This window comes from Cryptomeria japonica, chromosome 7 (assembly GCF_030272615.1).
Source record: "Cryptomeria japonica chromosome 7, Sugi_1.0, whole genome shotgun sequence".
NCBI classification, from domain to species: Eukaryota; Viridiplantae; Streptophyta; class Pinopsida; order Cupressales; family Cupressaceae; genus Cryptomeria; species Cryptomeria japonica.
Window position 1 is genome coordinate 677199812 of NC_081411.1, and position 7253 is coordinate 677207064.

General features: G+C 30.8%; 1 non-coding gene across 1 annotated transcript; it reads left to right on the forward strand.

The window, feature by feature from the left end:
* Window positions 1-388: 388 nt before the first annotated feature.
* Window positions 389-470, forward strand: TRNAS-UGA (transfer RNA serine (anticodon UGA)). Its single transcript has one exon. It is a non-coding gene; the product is annotated as a tRNA-Ser (tRNA).
* Window positions 471-7253: the final 6783 nt, after the last annotated feature.

The following is a 7253-nucleotide window of genomic DNA, read 5'->3' on the forward strand; positions in this document are numbered from 1 at the left end:
GTTTGACAAACAAATTATACAATAACAAATTAATATTTATATTTTAATTAAGTTAATTTTTTATTTAAATGAAATAATAAAATACTAAAATAGACATCTCCAAAATGATATCTCTAAATATTTTTAAGATAAATTTTCCTAAACATAAATATGCTAATAGATATATTTAAGAAAGCTAATCTATGGAGAATATTAAAACTAAAACGGCATCCCAAAAGGAAATGTCGAGTGATAAGCTTAAATGCATAGCAGAGTAAATATGCGCCGAAAACAAAGGAAAATGGTAATTTGTTTCACCGCAAAAAATTTATGCATTGAAAATAGGAAAAATATTTTGTTTCGATGATTAAATATGTTATTAATAGTGCCAGAAAGATGAGACCAACAGGTCGATATGTCCGAGTGGTTAAGGAGACAGACTTGAAATCTGTTGGGCTTCGCCCGCGCAGGTTCGAACCCTGCTGTCGACGTCTAGTAGCAAATTTTAATCTTTACTATTTTAAGAAAAAACAAATAAATTATAATGCGTACAACGTAAACTAGAGATAAAATATGGATTTTTATGATCGTATTATACAAATAGTTTATAATGCATACTTGTTAAGAAAGCTCTAAACATCACGACTACCAATGAACAGAAAATATCTATCAATAGTTTGAAATAGAAAAATATTATTAGAGTGCCATCTAAAAATAGAAAACTCCTTCATTTCCCAGTCACACTATCCACTATCCAATTAGCAACTAATAATTATGATGTATTATTGGCAAATTAATTTACTTTTTTACAATAAATTATTAAATTTTGGCGAATGTAATCCAATCATATATCAATATTTTGGTGAATCTTTGAGTTCAAAAAATGAATAAATTAAACTCTTTGGCGATTTAAATAAGACTAAAATAAAATTTTGTAAAAATGTGGCAATTTAGGTCACCTTAAAACTTGAACTATCGGCCAAATTTTAATTTTCAATTTTTTAAAAAATAGCCAATTGGCAAATATTAGCCACTAAAAAAATCTTTGATATCAAGTTATGGAACTGAAAAAATCCTCATATATACATGGAGCTTTATACGATATGAAAACAGTTCTTCAGATTATGCACCATTCAACCACTTTTTTGTGTATAAGAAAAAAGATAAAAGATTTTGTTAGGTATACCTGATAGAATTTTTGGCATTCAAATATGTTTTCCCTAATATCCCAAATTTATCTTGATTTTGTGGTGTTACTAGTAACCATGCTACTTGAGAAATGTGGCCCAACAAAATCATAATAACAAGCATGTTCCATGAAAACAAAATCATGTTGTATGCTTTTGTTTAAAGAGTTCCATTTTGAATTTTTGCAGCAACAATCAATAGGGCGAGCATATATCAATCCTTTAGGCACTTTGCCATGATAAAAGAAATCCCATAGTGTTAAAATAAAAACTTAGAGACAATATATTAGGTTGGAGATGATGGGTTGAAAAAATAGTGGTCTCCAAATGAACGACAATGCTCTCCAAGTGTATGACAATTTTATCCAAAAGTATGAAAGTACAAAAAAGTTGCCATCTCATGAGCTCTAGACTCACTCACAAACACCAAAGCAAAGAGCAGTACACAAATGCAAATGTGAAGTTTCAAACACCAAAGAATTTTCCTTGAGAATACAAATAACATGGTCACTTACAAAGTAATTGTCCAACTTGGCTCCAGATACAAGGATTCCTGCTCTTTTCTTTGATGTTTGAATTCCTTCCAATGTTGAGTCAACTTTTGCACCTGGTCTCCATGGGAATGAATATGCAATTATTTTTGTAGCCAAATTCTAGGCTAAGCTGAATTAAAATCAATCTCCCTACCGTTGAGTTGCTTGACTCTTGAGCTCAAGCAAGATTTTTGGAGCTTTTAAAATAAAAATATCAGTTGTAATTTGAAATAAGTTTTCACAAATAAGTTTTCACACATGAGGTGAGGAAATCGGATCCAATTCAAATATTTGATTTAATTGGAAGATTTCATCTCATCCTATGACTATTCAAAATTGATTGTTTAATGGATTTATGCATTAATTTCAGCTGATCGATTAAATATATAATATCGATAATGGAAGGAAAGCATCAAAAAATATTACAAAATGTGTTTACTTGCATTATACCTAGAACACATGCAAGATGATACATGGAAGGCACACAATGCATTTAGGTAGCCAACATAAATGTGGCATTGAATAGGCCTTGCATGGCTCCAAACAACCTTTCCAAGAAAATTCTTGAGCTCATGTTTCAAGAAGTTTTTTTCTACTTTGGAAGCCACACCCATTCTCCATGAACCTGTTTTGGAAAAGTCTTAAAACTAAATGAGTAGTAGTTGAGTAAGTTAGCTTGAAGATTTTTTCTCATAGTTAGAGCTGAGAAATGTGATAGGAAATCCAACAATAGTTTAAAGAAAACTAAAGGCCGTTATGTTTAATAACATTATAGAATATTTTTATAAAAATGAGGCATTCACTAAAACAAATTACTATACAAGGGCCGTTGGAGAGACCCGGATTCTCATAATTTTAAGAAAACTTCTAATTGGACTTTTAAATTAAAAAAGTTATTATCTAAAATATTCAAATTAAAGTATATAGAATTAAAAAAATTAAAAAAAATTAATGAATTAAAGTTCCATTTTGTAGCGTTCGTATATGTGGTGCAATTAAATATTTTCTTTGTAACCACAATTAAATATTTTTTTAGTAGGTTGCAGTGGCAAACAAAAAAAGGAACAATTGAAAACATGTTGACTTACTTTATGATTACCTCATGCTAACAGGCTATGGAAAATTGGCATGAACATGAAGACATTATTACCATCCCTACCAGCATGTCGACAAACCACCGACGTAACCACCAACGCCAAAATTGATGCTTGTACCAACAAATAATACAATAATATCGGAAGTCGACTCTACATCGGTAGATTGGCCTGGTTATTATCAAGGTGATATTGAAGCACTATCAATAAATGCTTTAGACAATTGCCGCAAGCTTGTGGAAGACCTGAAGAAAGCATGTGCAAATGCACAAAATGTGCACAACCATCAAATTGAGTTGTTCTAGGAAACCATGCAGACTTACTAGGCTACTTATGATCTATTGGAATAATATTACAGTACACCGTGAGAACTACATTATAGAGAACTGAATGGGGTATGTGAATCTATGGACATGAAGCTATCATTTTATAGTTTCCTAAACAATGTTTGGTACCCAAACATAAACTAACCTTACATTACTAGATAGGAATCTTTAAACATATCAAATAGACTCTCTAGAGGATCTTGTACCAGTCCTTTTTTTTGTAATATCTTGGATAGATCGATGTTAACCATTATGTACAATTGTATTGTCATTGTATATGTTATAAACCCAATGTACATATTGTACACTTAATGTACATATTATATTCTCTTTGCATATATTATATGCTTGCACACACTATGCCATGTAATATTCATCTTATCCATTTATTATTTGTTGCTAGATGTGTTATAACTTCCTTGTGTCCTAATTCTTTCTTACAATATTCAAAATACATAAATTTTATTTGTTGTATTAGTTGTATCCCGAGAATTTAGACATTGTGTTAAGTGATGTATAATACTTGTTCTACTTTGATACTAAAGTGATGTACTTTCTACCAAATATATATTGCTACATTTAGAATTATTACTTGCTTGTTTACAATGGTGTTGTTGAAATGACGATGCTTTCACATTGTTTATTGTACATGAGCTAGCATTAAAGTATGAAAACTGTTTCTCAAAAGAATGATGCAATGAATCGGTTTGTGCATGATTTTGTAGACAATATCCTAAACCACTATATAATGGATATATTAATTGAAAATGCAATGAAACTTATGTATGACGAGACCATGATTGTGGCTCCTCGTGTCCAAATATCTTCTATATCAAACTTTGGGGATGGTCCCTAACACACTAATCATTATAAAGTTGATCTTTCTGATGGTGTACACAAACATAAGGCATCCTTGCCTAAGAAATACAACCATTACATAGGCTCTAAACACAATTGACTAAATACAACTTCCCAAAATTGTGTAGATCTCAGTGAGTCAACAAACCTGTTATAATTCCAACAAAATTTAAATTAACTTTACATTTTATACATCTTAGTAATTATAATTCATCTTTTTGCTACAAGGAACACCTCCTAATAAAAAAAGAAAGTATCTCCAACGTTGTTCACTTACTTCAATGCATAAATATCTTCGGTTTTAACTCTAAATGAATTTCTATTTTGCAGGCAAGGCTCATGAAGAACAACTTCCCAACTTATTTTCACATCTTAATCTAACATTGAAAATAATATAAATTACTATTGGCTTTACCCATTGCACAGGTTCACCCAAGTGCAAGCGCTAGTATAAGAAAAACTAGATTTTATATAGTCAAAATGATGGACTACCTATCTAATGATCATAGTTACATAATCTTTACTACCAACCTTATTTTCAAAATTTTAAGAAAAATTAAGGTTTCTATTTTTCATTTATCTTTTGATGAGGCTACCAAAAAATATGCATTGCCACATAAAGCAATTAACTTGCACATTTATGATGATCCCAAAATACATAAACTTACATCCAAATCAAGACAATTATTGACACCTCCCATTCCCCAACCTATATATTGGCATCTTTCCTTGCTAAGTTGATATCACCTCTTATAGGTAAGTTAGATTCCTTCATCAAAGATTCCAACCATTTCATCGATTTCATTAATGATAAGAATGTTGAAGACAATGAGATCTGTGTTAGCTTTCATGTTGTGTCTTTATTCATTAAAGTTCTTGTAGTGGACCCAACAGAGCTAGTCAAACACAAAACAAATAAATGACATTGCTTCATTGGTAGATATTTATCTCCATTCCAATTTCTTCACTTTTCAAAATACAAATTATGAACAAACTAATGGAGTAACGTTGGGTTCCCCTTTGTCCACGGTCATAGCTACCCTTTTCATGGATATTTGGAAGAGTTTGCCCTATACTCCTTCCCTCTTAAGCCTTGTTGGTGGAAACATTTTGTGGGTGACATTAATATATGTCGGCATCATGGTCATGATCAACTCAAGTAAACTTTTTGATTCCCATTTAAATATCTTAGTTGATTGCATTCATCTTACCAAGAAAATTGAATCTAATAAATAGTTTGTATTTCTAGATGTCCTTATCATTAGAAAAGAAGATGGTACTTTAGCGCATCATGTCTTTAGAAAATACACAAACACTAACCTATATTTGCATGCCTCATCCCAACACCATCCTACTAAAAAATGGCAATCCTTAATACTTTTACAACTTGAGCTTATTGCATTTGTGATGATGACCATATCAATCTTGAACTTGTGATATGTTTCTTCTTCTATAAATCACATGCACAATGACGTGCCTACATATTTCTTCTCAAACACTTGTGTACATTTTTCTAGATGAATTAACCTAATTAAATTTTAATCAAACTAAAAGGTAATAGAACAATATTCATAAAAAAAAAGTTGGTGGTAAAAAGACATATCCATATAATCTAAATGAGATCAAATCCAAATGAAAGACAAGAATTGAAAGGGCCAATCCTAAGCATAATATAAAAATGAAGCAACTAATGTAATTTAAGTCTTGATAACATCATTAGGGGTAGGATTATCATCAATTGGCTTGCAACTAGTGAAATTTTCATCTTCATAAAGATTATTCTTTAAAATTGATTGAGCATGTATCAAAGAAATGACCAATTTTAACTAAAGAACCTTACCAAATTTTGTCCAACTAGGGGCACCAAACTTTCAATAAGAAATAGAAGAAGATTGTGAGGGTTGAAACCATCTATAGGCAACATTATATATAATGCTATGATATTTCCATAATCCATCTTTTTCTTTTTCATCCTGATGATGAATCACAAAGTGTGATTCAAAATGTTGATGTTAAAAATATGCATACACAATTGAATCCAGAAGAAATATTATAACATTATATTTATTTCTTGACAATTGAGATCCATTTAAATGAGAACCATCATCTCTTCTAGAAAATTAGTTGCAACCTCACTAGTGCCCTTGAGGAGAAGAGGAGGGATGAAAGACTGTAGAAATAGTGTAGGAAAACTCCTACAAATGGGCCACTTCTATTGCAATTTTACTAGCTAGCATCTAAATTTACATAAGCACATTAATGCAAATCATAGCTTTAGTGTGTAGAGAGAAATTAACATCAACATAATCATAAACAATAGCATTTCTATTTTTTAAATATTGAATAGAATCTCCTTATCAAAGTACATGCCATAATTGGGTATACATGCAATAGAGACAAGTTTTGTCTCCCAACAAAGCATTTTCCATGAAAATAAAATCTAAATCGCCTAAAAAATCATGAATCCAATTTCAATCTTCTTGAGCTCTAATGCTCTTGATAAAAAAACATGCTTGAGAGTCTCCAACTATCCACAAAATCAATAATGAGGATTTGAGATTTTTGAAATGCATTAAACTTGAGAACCAATAATAAGTCCTTGGCAAAGGATATGCCAAGAAAAATGAGCCAATTTAGGTTTAAGAATAGCCAACTAAATAGTTTGAAATGTATGATGTCAGGTTCTCAAAAAAAAAAAAGATGTCACGAATGATTTAACTATCTAACCATAGGAAGATGAGGAAAAATAAACAAATACCCCTTATCAAGCTTATGATTATGAAATGGTATATCAAGGTATCATTTTTAGTCATTACAAGTTAAGGGTTGAATAATGACCCTAATTTTGTGAATTATCTAGGAAGTAAAAACATCAATAATAGCTTGAAAGGTCTCATAGTCTTGGTTACATTTGATTTTTTTAGCCTTAGAACCAAGAAAGGGAATTCTCAGTGGCTCTACAAATGAGATGTGGAAGAATTATAATGACTCGTTTAAATAATTTTAAGGCATGGATCCATGCCAATTTGGCCATTGGGTGAACTTGACAAAAAATAATAAGAGACCACAAAATATATTGTTGTTTGATTAAAGGGTCATTGTAAAAATTATTTCTTACCCAAAAATTCCAAGGCTTTCAAAATGTTTGCAATGACAAGAATGCCTTGAATTTAAATTGGTTTCCTCATGGTGAACAAAGTGCTAATATCAAGACCTTTCCATGTTGGTTGGATAAGGAATAATATTTGGATATTTGGATTAGTACATGTGAGATTT